The sequence below is a fragment of the Mastomys coucha genome, unplaced genomic scaffold (genome assembly GCF_008632895.1).
Source record: "Mastomys coucha isolate ucsf_1 unplaced genomic scaffold, UCSF_Mcou_1 pScaffold12, whole genome shotgun sequence".
NCBI lineage: Eukaryota > Metazoa > Chordata > Mammalia > Rodentia > Muridae > Mastomys > Mastomys coucha.
In genome coordinates, this window is record NW_022196894.1 from 20,954,209 (window position 1) to 20,971,507 (window position 17,299).

General features: G+C 46.3%; 1 long non-coding RNA gene across 2 annotated transcripts in view; it reads left to right on the plus strand.

Annotated features, from left to right (window-relative positions):
• The first annotated feature begins 321 nt into the window (after nucleotides 1-321).
• The window catches only part of LOC116085753, a 100,713-nt gene continuing 83,735 nt past the window's right edge, over nucleotides 322-17,299 (plus strand). For both annotated transcript variants that reach the window (XR_004116698.1, XR_004116697.1), the window contains exon 1: nucleotides 322-791. This is a non-coding gene — a long non-coding RNA (uncharacterized LOC116085753). The remainder of the gene's footprint in view (nucleotides 792-17,299) is intronic.

The following is a 17,299-nucleotide window of genomic DNA, read 5'->3' on the forward strand; positions in this document are numbered from 1 at the left end:
GGGGCTCCAGAACATTAAAAAAAAAGTTTGATAATGCTGTGTACAGGCCACACTTAATGTCTGGGGATTTTTGTTAAATTCTAAATATTACAGTCTAAGATGTGTGCGTTCTACACTAAAAAATTGAGTTTTCACAGGGGTTAAATGACTTGCCTGATCAGGATCACCCTGTGCAGAGCCAGGGCAAGCACCCTGGTAAGAGTGTTTTCGCCAGACAACGCTGAATCCAATCCATCCGGACACGCAGGGGCTGGGGGTGGAGGCAGCATTTGGGCTTCCTTGCCTGCCGCATTGCTCCGCCTCCAGGCTTGCTCTTTGTGGACCGACCGCAAGATTCCCTGCATTACGGGGAGCCCTAGGCAGGCACCTTTAACCTTGAGCCTGCTCGCTAGCGACCTCCAGAGGGCCAGGATGGTTTGGGACCGGTGTGATAGAGCACTTTAGTTTTAACGACTCTATTTGCATAACGGAGACCGCGCTTCCTCTCGCCGGTCTGCAGTGCTTTTCTTCCCTCCTTCCCGGTCTCCTGTACCCACATCTCCGGTCCTTCTCTGCTTCCTAGAAGATCCCTTCTTAAGGGGACTCACTCGGAGCTTGAGTCCCGGGCTCTTCTCCCTCCGCCCGGCGAGGTCCGGAGGCACCTGGGGGAGTGGAATTGAGCACCAGACTGGGCTGGGGAGCCGCCCTGGCACTGCCCGACCCTAACAAAGGGAATCGGGCTGCGCGCCGCGCGAGCGCTCGGTGGGCTGGCTCAGCGACCGCCGCCTTCTTCCAGATTAAGAGCGCTGCAAGTGAGTAGGGGCAAGGCGGGCGGCACGGGCCGGGAGGAGTGCAGGAGTGCGCTGAGAAGGAGCTCCAGCCGCCCGAGTCCGAGCCGCCGCCCAGGGCGGGGGATGTCTGTAGCCGGTCCAGGGGAGGGACTGCCTTGGCCTCCCTCGGCACTTCAGCCTGCGCACCCATAACAAACCCACGTGTGCGGGGACGCAGGGACCTACACCGGAGCGTCTGTCTGTATTGTATAAGGCGTTGCCTTGCGGAGTGAGGGTCTTTTTAGATCGTCTCCAGTGGGGTAACAGATCAGGAAACCAAGCCTGGTTGAGGGAGACGGGGGAGCGCAGGCACCACAACAAACGCACGTGTGCCCAGGCTGAACCTCAGTTGGACAGGTTATTGTTCCAGCCAAACCAACGGGTGCGGCGCTTGGAGGCCACCTACTGCTGGGGGACGAGAGACGTTTCGGAAACGGTGCCCTGTGAAGGGTCGGACTAAACCTGTAGGTTTTTTAAGGGGGAAAAAACCCCCACCCAAACAGGAAAACAGGACCCTACAGAAAGCCCCCGCCCCACCCCCAAGTATGCTTCACTCCTTGGCAAGGGTTTGAAGGTGAAACGGACAAGCCATCACGTCTCCTCCGAGGTTTTCTTAAGAGTTGTGGGTTGAACTAAGGATCTGTAGGGTACCCTTCTAAAATAGCCCCTGCCCGACACACCATTGTCCCCGTGCTCTGGCGACTGCCCCTGTTGGGGAATCTCGAGCGCCTCCCTAGCTTGCTGAAAGAATAGTTCATTTTAACTAAATCCACCAGTGAGGTCTTGGGTTTCGTTTGCTCTTTGCCTGGGAGCTCCCTGTGCCTAGACACCTTAAGGTGTCACTGGCTCCTCTTCACACAAGGCCACCCGGGGTCCCTCATCTAGAGGGGGACGTTTCGGAGGCTCGCCGAGGTAGGTCCACTGTTTGCTGTGCCTTCCCCTTTACTTTCACTCTGCTCACGTAGCCAGATTTTTAGCGTAATGAGGTCTGGGCTTGTAAGCCCTGAGGATGAGTTGGGGACAGGAAGGGGACGGTGAACGGATCCTAGGCGACCTGTGCAGGAGTGGCAGGCAGCGTCTTACCTATCTGATGCTTCACCTCGAGTAGTCCCTGTGGGAGATTAACCTGTCTCCGAAGAGAACTGGACTGCCTCTCAACCGTGAACCATTGTTATTGAAAAGGTCCAGGCTGCAGCTAGGGAACCTTTTATTTTACAGGCAGGAAGCTGAGGTCTGAGAGTTCAGCCCGTTGAGAGTGGGTCTTCCAACTGCTCGGCCTGCATCCAGAGGATTCTGCGGTTGGCTTGAAAGGCAGTAGCCTTAGGCAGAGCTAAGCGAAACAAAGAAAATAATTCAAATTGGAAACTGTACCCTTCCATTATGCCTTTCAAGAGTTCCCTGTTTAGTGGAGAAGAGAGATTTAGCATTTCCCCACTTCCCAGCTTGTACTGCTTCCTAACTTTGCTCTGCACTCCTGGCTGCCCCCTTGTTCTCAAATTGAACTAGGGCCAACTGTAGAGGCTTAGATGTTTTGCCGGCGCTAAGAAGCCTTTGTTCGGGCAGAAGCAGGGGCTGTTGACATCAGTCCCGCTGGGAGGAAAGTGTCTCTTGTAGCCGGTTGCTCCTGAGTCCCTCACTAGAGAACGAAGCATTGTTTTCATTGATTTTATTTAATTAACTTATCTATTATTTATGAGTCCCGTGGAAGTAACTATGCCTTTTGTGTTTAGCGGAGAAGCAGGCACAGAACGCTGAGGTCAGTTTCTCCAAAGCTAGTGAGCTGTGTGGTCTGCGGCTTTTCTCTCCATCCCCTCTCCGCCTAGGTGTGCTGACTTCCTCCTAGGTGTGTTTACTTTCCCCTTCATTTCCAGGCTGTTTAACTTCGTAAAGTCAACGTAAAGAACCACATTTCTCAATTTACAGGAGCAGGAGAGAGAATCTATTCTGGAGCCATTTTGGGTGACCATGGCCTGGGACACAGATTTAGGTTATTCCAAATTCTTTGTTGCAACGTGTGGAAGCAGCTTCTTGGAAGTGTTTAGTTTTACTGAGCCGAGAAAGAATTGAATTGAGTAAGGAAAGTTTAAATTACATTGGTGGGTACGTCAGAGAGGCAGGTACATAGATAGACATTTTCTATACTGTCAAGAATCTATCTGGTGGCACTCTTAGCTTTCAGACTGTTGAAGTTAGTTTCCTTCTAAGTTAATAGATTCTAAAAGGCTTTTTATATGTTGTCAAAAGATGTTAGTTCCTATATGGGGAGTTGGGGTGTGGTGTAGGGCCAGGGGCTGGGCCAAGAATGGACTGGGGTGGGAGAGTGGGATGGAGGTGGGGGGGGTGGTCCAGGAAACGGCTGTTCTAGAAGACCAGGACTTAGCCCTAGATAAATTAGCCTCTGGACCTGCAAAATTCCAGTCTCCGAAGTGCTATAATTCTTATCAGTCTACCAGTCTCTGCAAACAGGGATTCCGTTCTGGAGTTTCTGTTCCCAGCCAGGTGAGGTTGTCTCCTCAGGATGGTAATGAAGTTGAGGCTTCTTTTGTTTTCACAGGGGAAAATTAAGGACTCGAGAAATTACCTGCTCCCAAACACACAGAAACAAACAGTCCACCTGCTTTTAGTGTCCCTGCTGTGCGTCAAAGGGAAGGTGTTGCATCAAACAAGTTGTCGGTACCCCAGAGTAAAGTCAAAGTTAGGTTGCTATAACAACACCTTTGAATCCTAAAGAATGTAAACAGGGTTGGCTTTCCAGCGGAGGAATGGGTGCTGCGGGCAGGAATGGTGTGGAGTATTGCAATTAGGATTGAGAATCACTTTTCCTTGGCTTGCCAAGTGGTTCATTCCCTCTTGCCCTGGGAATATTTGCAAATATTTGCAAAGCAAAGGACAGTAGGAAGTCAGAAGGCGGAGACTCCTCTCACTAGTCATTGTAGTTAACCTCTTGGGCTCTTTTTTTTTTTTTTGGCCCATTGAACCTGCCAGTCCGTGCCCTGGCTCTCCTGGGAAGTAGATGCTGCTGGGGGCCTTAGAGACTGAGGAGGGCATGGGCCATAGTTCAGTGTGTGGCATTCCTGGATAGGAAGAACTTGATTAGGGAAACACATTTTTTTTTTCTTGCTTGTCTGCATGTGTTCTCAAACTTCAGATAGTATTGTGCCAGAGAAATGTTAGTGATCCACAAAAACACAGACAGGAGACAATCTGCTGCAACTCACAGCGGGGTCTTTATTCTATTCGAGCTAGCTCAGCAGTCCCCCATACCCCCAAAGCACCACCATCATGCAGGACAATTTTGATGATGGAGGAGCCTCGAATGTCTATGGAACAAGGCTTCATAGTAAGCAGCAAGCAGGGAATAAGTGTGCAAGCATCTAATTGGAAGCTCCTGTGGCCTTTAACATAATTGGCTGGTGCTGGGAGTCATATCATAAACTTAACTTCTGTTCCCCTCTGCATTGGTGGTCGTTAGGCAAGGGGTGGGCTTGTGACCTGGGGTGCAGGTTGTTAGGGAATAACCAGGAGACTGGTCTTGTTGGGGGTGTAACCTGGAAACGCTGGTCTTGTTGGGGATTAGCCTAGAGACTGGAGCTAGGCTCAGGTTTTGTTGGGGGGCAACTTGGAAACTAATGCTAGATACCAGCCTGTTAGTTTACCTGAGTTCAAACTTAGGTCAGGTTCTCTAAAATGGAGTCTGAATTTAAAAGCTTTGGCATCTCAATAGCACACTGACTCCCATAGCTGTATTCTATAGACTGACTCACTTGCAACACTAACATATTATAGCAATGTTACTGTTCCTTATTAACATACTAGAGGTGATTCTTCTCAGTAATTACTGAAAAGGTCATGTCAGATTTCATAATCAAAGTTTTCCGGTTATACGAATGAGACATTCCCAATGTACAGCATTTACAAAAAGGACTGAGAAACAGAAATACAAAAATTCCACTATCCCAGACAGCCTTGCACTATTGGTAATTTGGTTTCTGGATTTTGTTTAAAAAAAAAAAAAAAAAAAATATATATATATATATCTTGATTTTTTTTGTTTCAAAATAATATAATAATATATAATATACAACATTTAATAATATATTATATACTATATAATATAACACAATATATAAATATATAAAATATAATAATATAATACATAAAATGTAAATATATAAACCATAGTAATATACAACAATATATGTAACATAAAATGTAATAATATATAATATATTATATATACATAATTGCTGGTCTGCATGCATTCTCAAATTTTGTATTCCCTTAGCTGTGTTTCTATAGGTTCTTGCAACACTAATATATTATATATTATATATTACATATTACATATTATACATTATATATTATATACTATATATTACACACATTGTATACATATATGCAATATACCATTATATTATTAAATAAAATTATATATAATATATACATATATAAAGCATATATAATAATATATAAATACATATAAATTTAATATATAAGTATCTATCTATCTCTATGGTTTTGTTTTTCTTTTCAAAATAATTGAGAATCATTGTATGTATAGTTATAGCTTTTGTATTTCACACTTTATAATAAAGTTTTGATGATGCCTAGCACCTTCAAGTTCCCATGTTCCCTTGGGATCTGACCCCTTCAATGCTTGTTTCCAGTGAGGCCATGTAAAGGGTGGAGCCCCTGCTTCTCTTCTATCTCATCTCTGCCTCAAGCCTTCAAAAGTTAGCCAGTTTTTCTTTGAAAAATCCAGGGGTACTGACAAATACAGTGGAGGGAGGAGGACCCTGTGCATGGCCTTTGAGCTATGGATCATGATTGTGTGGCCCCTGAAAACTCAATAATGAAGTTCCTGTAAATGCTCAGTGAGCAACCTCAGGGTCGTTTATTAATTCATTTTAATTAATAAACAAGTAAGTTTATTAATTAAAGGCTGAGTAAAAGCCTTGTAGTCTAAAGGAGGGAACATGGGTAACAAGAGAGAAATGTCAGCTGCTATTGATGACAGAGGAGACAAGCTCCAGTGCCTGGAGCAGTGGAGGCCACTCTGGGAGGTCATTTGTACCTGTTTCAGTTGATACTATGATTTACTTTCTTGGATTTCCACAGGATGGAGCCTGATGTCGGGAACTATTGGGTTACATTATAAAAGGCATGACTGTTGGGAAAACTTAGGAGATTTGCTCTAGTTACATATGAAGTCTTCAAGTGAAAGAGCGTTAGAAACATAGGGCCTGAGCGGCTCAGAATTTGAATTCTTGCTTGCCATTCACTGCTCAGGAAGTTATGGACAAGCTACTTGTTGTACTTGTTGGGGTTCAGGAATCGCCACACAAACCATAGTAACACTGATCTCAGTTTAGCAAGAGTAGTTATTAAACACACACCCAAGACTGAACGCTCAGGGCCACAAAAAGGACTCTGGAGCCTAACTGTGGCACCAGTCTGTCCTCAGGACAGGCTTTTTATAGGAAAAACCAGGTTCAAAAGTTTAAAGGCAGGCAGTGAAGTGGCACAACATTTTTTTTTTCTGATTAGACAAAGTATTCTCAGGTATCCTTTGAGCTGATTGTTCCTAGGCAAAGTCAGAGAGAGGTACAGGTTGTGAACTGGGGAGTTAAGAACATTGAGATAACAGAATACAAGTGTTTAAATCATAACCTTTTGGGTTAGCTGTAGCATTCTTCAGGGTCAGCTATGGATAATTACTTCTGGGAAGTGGAGTCTGAGACCCTGAACTTAATTTCACCTTATGAGCAAAATGGAGACTGAATATAAAATGGCTACAGTTATGTTAAAAGGAACAGGCTTCAATAGTACTTAGTATCAATTAGTGAAAGGGGGCCAGAGGGCCTAATTCCACAGGGCAGTTGTAAGATGATAAAAGATCAGTGCCTGGTTAAGCCCTCAGTAAGTGCTAGCTATTATCATTAATAGAAGTTGTGGCCCTCATGGTTTTCTTACCATGAAAGCAGGGTATGGCTTTTTGTTCTTAGGGAAGGTTAATTGAAATGGAGACTCTTTGTCATGCAAATGGCAAGTCCAGAGAGAAATAATCACTTGCACAATGCAGTTTCATTTTGTTTATTATGAAAAACTTCAAATGCACATCAAAAGTGCACAGTGAGTTCTGCACCTCTCGTCCACTCCTTATGAAAACGCACGTCTGATCTATAACCCTGCCTCAACCCCGTGCTAACTTTAAAGCATGCCCCAGACATCTTATCAGCCTAGCCATAAATATTTCACTTAGCCCGATGATGCATATTTAAGGCACTGAGTTGTGTTGGCTTGGGGCCTGTCTCTTGTCTTGCCCTTATGGAACCCTTCAAGTTTGTGGGGAGTGGGCCAAAGAGGAAGGACACAGCAATCCTGGGAACTTTTTCAGCTTTACTAGTCAAATACAGAGGTCATACCATGTCCCAAATAGACAAAGAGAGTGCAAGGAACACAGACGTTAGAGTCAGGAGACCTGATTTGAGTGAGCAAGAGCCACCTCTTCTTACTAGCTGTCTGCTTTTGGCTTCAAGTGACGTGGCTTTTTTTCAAGCACATTTACAAAAAATTAGTGACTACTGATTAAAGTAATTCAGGTGGCCAGTGTTAGTTAGGCCTACTATACTTAAGCCCAGCTTTCCTTCCTGATAGTCAGTGTTTCATATGGACTGAGGGAGGGCCCTTAGGCTGAGGGCTCATGCTCACCATCCTATACTTACTCTTGTGGTGTGCTTAAGGTTGCTCAGATATCTAGTAACCCCCACAGACTGCTTGTCGCTCTTCCTTCTGTTTCCTCCCAGCCCGCAGCTCTGCTTTATGGAGGGGACAAAGAAAGCCCCGGTTCTGCCATTCATCCCGTGAGCCATGGGTTCTTCTGAAGCTATATTTTGTTAGGAGAAGGGGTCAACGCCCCTGTTGATCTCTGAAGTTGATGAGTCCTGGTTTCTTCTGTTGATGTACCCAAGAAGGAAGAGAGAGTCAGATATGATAGTCAAATTAAAGGCCCAGTTTACTAGGACTCCCGACATTCCTAAGCCTAGCCGGTGACGTGTGGTCCCTGGCTACTAACAAAGTACAGTTTAGGGCAAGAGACATGCCACCCTGGGTGTGCCATGCCAGGAACTCAACTGTTGTTTCTTTCCTGCCCCTTCCCGGCTCTGACAGCAAATAAAAGTTGTATGCAAGTCTAAGAGGCTTCCTCACGAGAATAATAAAGGAACTTCCTTTATAGTATTCAGATAATAAAAAATTCACCTCCCACAGTCCATTTGCTTTTTTTGCCTGCCGCTCTGGAGAGCAAGCCCTGGGTACTTGTATCCTAAGCAAGTAGTCACTAAGCCACACGCTCAGCCCTTCCTTCCACTTCTCTAAAGTGATTCCCGTTTACAAGTGGAGAAAGACCCTTTCAGCCCCTTCTGCCAAGAAGTTATGCTCCTATTCAATTTGCTTGTTTGTTTGTTTCTTGAAATGGGATCTCACTGTGTGGCCCTAACAGGTCAGCTACTCAAGCTGGCCTTGAACTTACAGAGATCCACCTGCCTCCCTAGTTCTGGGATCAAACGGAATGTGTCACCCTGTCTGGCTCAAAACTACTTTACAAACTCAGTTTATGGATTACATCATGTCTGCCATTTTACAAATGAGTCTTATTAGTTTGCTGGACAAAATAGAAGTCTCCTTAGCAGTGTGCGCTTGCTATATTTTTGCACAGCTACACCACCGTCTATATTCTGAGTACATTTACTTAACTGATCTTTGCCTGCAAGATACATTTGTCTGTTTTCATAAAACACATTTTGAGTGTTTGGACTTTGTGTACACGGAAGTCTGTTGTGAATCTCGGTGAGCGACAGAAAGCCAGCTCTGGGGAGGGTGGCAAGTGTGTGAGGACAGGGACACTGAAGACCAGGACTGGAAAACTGGACTTGGTAGCTGCCTGACTCACCAAGAGACTGTATTTAGATGAAAGGATATTTTTGGAACTAGCCTGACGTGGTTGGGTGCCCTCAGCTGCAAGTGAAAACACTGAGTGTCGTCAACAGCGTCTCCCCCATCCCATGGAGCCTTCTAAGGCTGATTCTATTCTCAGGGTCGGGCGTAAGGACCTTATGGGGAGGACGGGCGTAAGGACCTTATGGGGAGGACGGAGACGAGAGGTTGGGGGGGGGGGAAGTGAGGAAAGATGATGTTTGTTCTCAGTCTCTGGAGGACTGAGGTTTTCTACTCTGTCTTGTTTCAGATCCTTTAGAAGGCCTCGCTTCCCTAGGTCCCACCCATAAAGGTGGGCTATTGGAAGATGGGGCTTATGACACATTGGCGAGGAAAATAGATGTGGAAACGGGAGCTTTCTTTCCGTCTTTCCTTTTCTTTTCTTTCTTTTCTTTTTGTTTTGTTTCATTTTTATTTTATTTTATTTTATTTTGTTTTGAGACAGGGTTTCTCTGTATAGCCCTGGCTGTCCTGGAACTCACTCTGTAGACCAGGCTGACCTCAAACTCAGATAACCGCCTGCCTGCCTCAGCCTCCTGAGGCTTTCTGTTCCGCAGGAATTCAAAGCAAGAGGCCTCTCTCATGAGAGGAGAGTCACCCGGAGTGACTGTTGTGGAAAAGAGAAGCACTCTTGAGGAACGGGTGGGTTGGGTGTGATGACTGGTGAAGAAAACAGAACTGCCCAGTGTGGGAGTGAGTGGAGCTACAAGGCTGAGGACTCCTTGTCAGGGAAAGTCTCCAGAAGTGGATACAAACAGAGGACCCTAGGAAGTCTGTATAGGAAGAAGTGAAAGACACGGGACTGAGGATGTGGAGCACAGGAAAGCCACTTTCCACTTACTCGGCAAATGTGGAGTAGCATGGAAGGCTTCAAGGAGGCCTGGCTGTAGTTCCCCTGGATCTTGGCAGCCCTCCACTGTTCTGTCATTGACTTCAGCTCAGCCTGAACTATGTTCACATGAATAAATATATCATATATGCTTTAGATGACCAGGAAACCTGGTCACTGGGAGAGAGCTATGTGTCCCAGGAGGATGACCATGGAATTCTTTTCCCTGTGGTTTGCAGGGCTGGTGCTCCGTGCATGCAAGGCTAGGCTGTAAAGCCAGCCCCTCATCTAGTTTCAACCTTTGTAGCAATCAACCCTCTGCTTGATGGACCCTCTGGCCTAGAACAGAGAGTACCTACCATGCCATTTTGTATAAGCCTCCGATTAGTTTGATGAGGGAAACATGACACAAGTTTTGCTGTGTTCTTGGTTCTCACTAGGCACTGTGTGTGTGTGTGTGTGTGTGTGTGTGTGTGTGTGTGTGTGTGTGTTCACCCAATCCTGAGAGCAAGCTGGGATCTTGACACTAGTAGCTCCCTTTTGCAGATGAGAAGAAAATCAAGGTTCAGCAAGGGCCAGAGACTTGCTCATAGTCCTGCTGCTGTTCGGGTGGAGTTCAGAGTCGGGGTAGATCTTTACCTCTTTCTCTATACCCTCCCACAAGTGTCTTCACTGCCAGTATCCCTCACTCCTTTGGGCCTGAAAAATGCTTAGTTTTGTCTGTGGGGAGCCTCACTGAACAGTTTCCTCTCAGTGGGCTCCAGGGCGTTTCTCACAATTCCTCTAAGACAAATGAAAGAATTTATGGGGCCGTGAGGTGGGTGTAGTATGGCTTTTGCACCAGGCATATGTCTGTTCATTTCTCTTTTTGGTGGGACTCATTTTGAGGCATGGTTGATTTCTCTTTTTTTCCCTCTTATGTTTTAAAGCTGTGATACCCACTTAGGATTACTACCTGGTTAGGAGCAGGGTTGAAGACACCCATTGATTAGCATGGCCTGGGATTGGGGGCCTATCAGCTTGCTACCTTCAGTGTTTTGAAACTTGTAAGTGGAACTCAGTGTTGGTATTAGGGACTTATCTTGCAGATGTGCTGCTTAAATGAGTTCTTTTAGAGAATATAATCAACAATAATTTGTTCTTTAAATATTTATTGAGTGCCTATTAACTGCTTGACAAGAGACCACCTACTTAGAGAATATACTACATAGACACACACACACACAGACAGAGAGAGAGGTGGAAGGAGAGAGAGAGAGACAGAAGGAGAGAGAGAGAGAGAGAGAGAGAGAGAGAGAGAGAGAGAGAGAGAGAGAGAGAGAGAACAGTAGGGCCTTAGAAGCTAGTGACTGACGGACAAACTTCCCATACCTCCCTGTTCCTCTCTTCTCAGGATCCTTAACTTTGTTCATTCATTCAATAAACCCCGAGCTCCCGCTGCATGCCATGCACAGCACCCACTTTAGGATATAGACAAATAAGTGCTATTCTTTTCTTCCAGAACTTGCTCAGAGGTACACATGACTGAATGATTACGAGCTAATTGATGCATGTTATGATTCGAGTGTGCTCAGCCTGGGGAGAAAGGTTTTGAAATGTTCTCTGAAAGGGGAAACAGCTCAGCTAGGTGATAGAAGGTAGCAGGGTTACCCTTTTGACAGGAGAGTGAGAAAAGGCTATGCAGCAGAGGGTCAAGGGTGAGGGAGAAGCATCAGAGTCAGGAAGTGGTGAGAGATGAGGCTAGGTACTTGTACGCACAGGACAGTCTTTCCTCATTCCCTGTGTGCCACGCACTGTTATTACCTGTCTTGTGGGCGAGGAAACAAAAGCTGAAGGCAGTCTGGTGACTCCTTCAAAGGCAGATCATTCAGTGAGCTGAGGTGCTTGGACTTGACCGTGGGCATCTTGCTCCCCAGTCAGGCATTTGGCCTCCACTCCAGGGCCTGCAGGGGCAAGCTGAAGTCTGGTTTTGCTGGCCAAGATAACCTTCCTTTTCTTTCAGTCTTTCCAGGGGAGCATCCCTTGTCAAACCTGTGTTCAGCCACCTGTCTCTCAGCATTAGCCCCCTCTGCTGCACTGTGGCTGGCTGACTGACGTCACCCTCTCCCGAGCCTTGGTTTTGTCTTCTATTTATTCAGCCAACCAATAGACCAGAAATGTCCAAAGAAATCTTTATGTGTGACAAAAAGGACAACGACGAAGGGCTTTTTTTTTCTTAAAACATTTCAAATTCGTATGGGAGTTTAGGCATTACCTGTGAGATATCTGGGATTGGCATGGGTGTTGTGGAGGGTCTGGAGGGGCGGAGCAAGGGTCTTTGGCTGGACTGGACTGGTGGGAAGGATTTGGGAAGGAAGGCAGTTCTTTACAAACAAAACTGTGCTGTCTTACCTAACCATAAATGAGCTCCTGGTCTGTGTTCTTCATTTCCCAGAGTAATTTCTGGTTTGGAGTTTGTCTTGGGTTAGGGGAGAGGTGTAGCATAGTTACTCAAACTAAAGTTTATTGACAATTAATAAATTGAGAACTCAAAGACAGAGCAATGAAATTATGGGCTGAAATAAAACTATAGAATTACAAGGAAAAAAAATGGAGGAGAACACAGATGATATTCTTAGAGAAAGTTAATAGATAACCTGGGAATATCGTGGCAGCTCAGTGGCAGGACACTCTCCCAGCGTAAGTGAAGCTCTGGGTTCAACCCCCAGCACCGGATACACCTTGGTAGGAGAACTGAATGGGTTCCATTAAAAACCAAATTGGTGGCAGTGAAGGAAAGCCTAAGGGGCGGGGGTGGGGGGGTGGGGGGGGACTGCTGCATGTGCTGAGGACGAAAGGAATATACCTGAAGTCTCAAGGTTATACAAAGGTGATCCTTTAGAATGACCATAAGGAGATTTTTAAAAATTCTATTTAAAGAAATCTTTATTGAATGGGAGTTACATAAGGTCACTGTCATATAAGCATACAATGTACTCCAATCACGTTTTGTTCCAATCCCCATGGTCAACCATCAGGGAACCCTTAAGAGGCACAACGTCATTCTTGTCATTGCCCGAAACTTGATCCCATGCCACAGCTGGCTGCAGAGGTCAACAAATCCCATGCCAACAGGTCTCCAGATGGGGGTTGTCTGATCTGGGAGTTGGCACCAGAGGCTTTTTAGGACTGAGAGTATGAGGGTAAAATTGACTGAGTGCTAAACCAGACAGGATGGCCTGGCAGATCATGACTCTAAAAGCAAACCCAGAACAGAAAAACCCGCTTAGGCTCATCTAAAATGGCATCACCGACCGTGAGTGTGCACAGTGCAGAGTCGGATGAGAGAGGCAGATGAACAGGACATTGTCTTTTCATGGGTATTTGGGACTCAATTGTCTAGACAGCCTCCAGGCAAAATAAAGCACACTGTAGATCATGAGACTCAGAAGCTGCTGGGGGAAGGCCTGGTGCTGAAGGTGAGTTCTGAAGTTTAGTTTGAAAAAGGGGAGAGAGAGAGAAGAGAGAGTGTGGGTAGAGGAGACCAAAAGAGAGGATACCTAGAGAGGAAGACAAGAGAATGAATAGCCAAAAATAGAAGGGTTTTATAGGAATGAGAAGCTGGGGGAGTGGAGCCCAAGAGCTGGAGAAGTTTAGGCTAGGGGCCGAGGTGAAGGAGCCTGGAGGCCTCCTATGCTTTGGTTGGCCAATAGGCCCCACAGATAACCCTTCTGCCCTCTTTGATAATGACGAGGAAATGGCTGCTTTGGTAGGGGAAATGGGTGTCAGAATTTGGGGGAATGGAGTTTTCTTTGGCCCCACAGCAGCCCCATGGAACACATAGTTGTTTTTCCTGTGCTGATGAGGGAGGGCACTGCAGTTCAAAGTAGTTTACCTAAAGTAATTCAGAGTAAAGTTGTGACTTCAACCCTATGGGCCCTCTGAATTCCAAAGCCTGTGGTTTCCTCCTGGGCTATGATCTGTGGGGCTATAGAGAGACCTGATTAGCTACCTTACTGAAACAAAAATTACAAAAGGCAACTGTGAGATATGTTTTTCAACAGGCTGCATTTTTTTTTTTTTTTTTAGCATGAAATAGTTTATTTAGGGCATGGAGAAGGAGTTGAGGGGGTAGTAGAAACAGAAAGGTAGGGAGAGGGCTGGGGGAGAGGGAGAGAGAAGAGGAGAGGAGAGCAGAGGAGAGAAGAAGCTGGCCATGAACACATGGAGAGGGGGGGAGGGGGAGGGGGAGAGAAGGGGCAATGAGAGAATAAGGGAGCAAGAGCTACAGGTTGCATTTCATCAATGAACTTATTACACATATAGTTACATACTTATGTTTACCTGTTAAGGAAAATATACTCTAGCTGCTAGTGTCTTAGTTACTGTTACTCTACTGTGAAGAGACTTCACATGACCATGGCAACTCTTCTAAAGAAAGCATTTGATTGGTGGTTTTCTTACAGTTTTAAAGGGTTAGTCCCTGGTTATCATGGTGGGAAGCCGACAGGCATGGCACTGCTGCAATAGCTGAGAGTTTTATATTCTGGTTCACAGGCAGCAGGAGGGAGGGAGGGAAGGAGGGAAGGAGAGAGAGGGAGGGAGGCAGAGAGAGACGGATACACAGAGATAGACAGAGAGAGACAGAGACAGAGATACTAGACCTGGCATGGTCTCTTGAAACCTCAAAGCACACCACCCCCAGTGATACACCTTCTCCAACAAGGCCACAGTTTCCAATCCTTTGAATCCTTCCCAAACAGTTCTATTCCCTGGTGACTAAGCATTTAAAATTATGAGATATGGGGACCATTCTTGTCTGAACCACCCCAGGTTGTCAGATTTATAGCTAAAGTTTTAGATCTGATAACAATCTATTGTCTAGACTCTGGCATCTAACTGCTATATGATCCCAGCCCACGTAATGACACCCTTAATTTCCTTCTCATTAACAGGGGTGACGATTGTGCCGCTGCCTAGTGTCATGAGTTTTTAATGTTCAACTCAGGCTACAGATATTACAAGATGAATAAAGAAAGATAAAAGAGCCACACAGAGGGTTTGCTGGTGTGGGCAACAGGCTTTGACTTCCTGAAGGTATATAATGGCGAAAGCACCCACAGGTGTCTGAATGTTCATAGCCATCGCCCGGGTCCCTGAAGTGTTGAAACAAGTGACTTGGTCAAGAGGCACAGCACTGTGCTTCCTGATTCAGATAAGCAGCCCCGGGTTGCAGTGAGAGGCGGCAGAGAGGGCTGGGTAGGCACCTGTGTTGCCTGGGCTGGTGAGAGAGTCTTTCTCCTGCCTTCCCAGTTGCTGGGGAATGCCTGGGCTAGGGAGTTGGTCTGGATGGCTGTCAACAGCTCAGCGAGGGTGGAGGAGGGTGTCCAGACGTGCATACTATAAGGAGGAATGTGAGAACTGCCAGGCAAGCAGTTCCCCTTCCATATCTGGGAAAGGCTGGTGGTCAGGAAAGAGACAGGCAAGATAGGCTTGGCAGGGAGTGTGGTGGCCGCCTTCATTCTGTATGGGTACCTATGAGGACAAACTACATTCAGGAGAAAGGGCACCTAGATCTCAAACAAGATTTAATGTGGTCTGGAGCGTCTTCCTTCTACTCTAGGAAGAATAGAGAGGGCCCTGGCAAGGTCAGGAGGTTCAAAAGTCTTAGCCTAGGAGAATGTGTGCCCACATGTGTAGGCCTGGGCTACTGTAAATACCCAGTGTACCCCGTCCGTCGTGTTGAAGGGATCCACCTGTCTGAATCCACCAATCTCTCAGCTTATGAGAGCCAGGCCTATGTCACCATGCTCAGTGGCAGACGGCCTTAGCTGCGAGTTCTATATCTTGATCCGAAGGCGTCTAGGAGCGGATAGTTCAGACAAAGCCCCTGAAATTGACAGAGAAAAATAGTTCTTTCATCTCTTGAACCATCGTTACTTGTTAGACTGTGGTTTCTTGGATGGTAGGTATTGGGCATAGCTCCAAGTCCAGCACAAGACTGAGCACTGGGGTGTCTCCTGGAATGAACTCAGCAATCCTGGTGATCATAGGCCACACTTGGCTACAACACATGCACAGCAGCTCTGCAGGGGAGGCCAGGAGAGCTAGTAGAGAGAGAGCGAGCTGTAGCTGTCTGGGGCAAGCACCGCCTTGCAGCTGTGCTCAGCTCATGAAAGAATACTTTTTTTTTTCCTACCTGTCAATTATGATCTTGGGAGGGAGAGTCAAGCCAGAAATGGAAGAGGGAATGTGTCTAGTGTGGCTCTCAATGTGAACTGCACTGGGGAGCCAGGCTTGGAGCCTGGCTTGTCTGAGCCCCTTGGGAACCAAGGACATCGGAGTTTGTTCCAGGTGAAAGAGGGAAGGAGGCAGCCTGCCAGCTCTAACAAATGCTGCCGCGGAGCTGGAGGCTGCTGGCCCAGGGCCTGAGCTGGAGGAGGCTAATGATGGTATGAGGAATAAATCTCCCAGATGATGCTTCCTGCTAGAGGGCATGTGGCTGCTTTTCTTTTCATCTTCACAATGAATGTCTTATTCTGGGCTGTCCATTTGGAAAAGGCGGGGTGGAGCAAAGAGGAGTCCTGCAGCCTCACCCAGGGCAGCAATCATGCATCCGAAGGATGAAGAGTCAGTCCTGTCTATGCCTCCAGGGACAGTCTTGGTAACTCAACAAGGTGAGGCTGAGCAGTTCGCTGCCACCCAGTCACCTTTACAGTTTTCCCTTCCTCAGGAAGCCCTTAGCATTTTTAGGGGGATGTGTGGGGGATATCACATGCTTTCTAGCTAGGTGGACTTGGGTTTAAATTCCAGATGTGTTGTTTGTTGTTAACTCTTTGAACTTGAAGACCAAACTTTTTTTTTTTTTGCATTTTGCATCATAGTCTGCAGTAATTATTCCTACATCATAGCATTGACATGCATGCTTCAACTAGAGCTGGACATATAACTATGATCAAGAAATAGCTATTTCAAAGACCACAGCTCAGTATCCAGAATCTACAAAGTACTGCAGAGAGAGAGACAGACACAGAGATAGATAGGTAGATAGATAGATAGAGAAAGAGAGAGAGAGAGAGAGAGAGAGAGAGAGAGAGAGAGAGAGAGAGAGAGAGAGAGAAACAGACAGAGGCAGAGAGAGACAGAGAGACAGACAGACAGAGGCAGAGAGACAGAGACAGAGGGGAGGAAGGACAGAGTGTAGGCCAAAGGGTCAGAGTCAGGAAAAAGAATGCAAAGCTATTGCTTTCTAGTGTCAATTTTATCATATTCTTTTCTTTTTTTCTTTCATTCTGTAGGGAGTGGGTATGTGGATTCAACTTTCCTGTTTCCAAGTAGCAAGAACCATGTTTACATTCCAAAAGAATCCAGCATGTGTTCCTCCTCTGAGACAGTGTTTGTGGAAGCTGGGTCTTCTTTTTAATTCCATTGACCACTCGTGCAATAGAACTGGACATGACTAGTGCCTTAGTTAGGGTTGCTGTGAAGAGACACCATGACCAAGTCATCTCTTATAAAGGAAAACATTTAATTGGGGCAGGCTTACAGTTTCAGACGTTTAGTCCATTATCATCATGGTGGGGAGCAGGGCAGTATGTGGGCAGACTCGGTGCTGGAGGAGCTGCTGATCCGAAGGCATCCAGGAGTGGAGCCTGAGTATAGGAGACCTCAAAGCCTGCCTACCCAG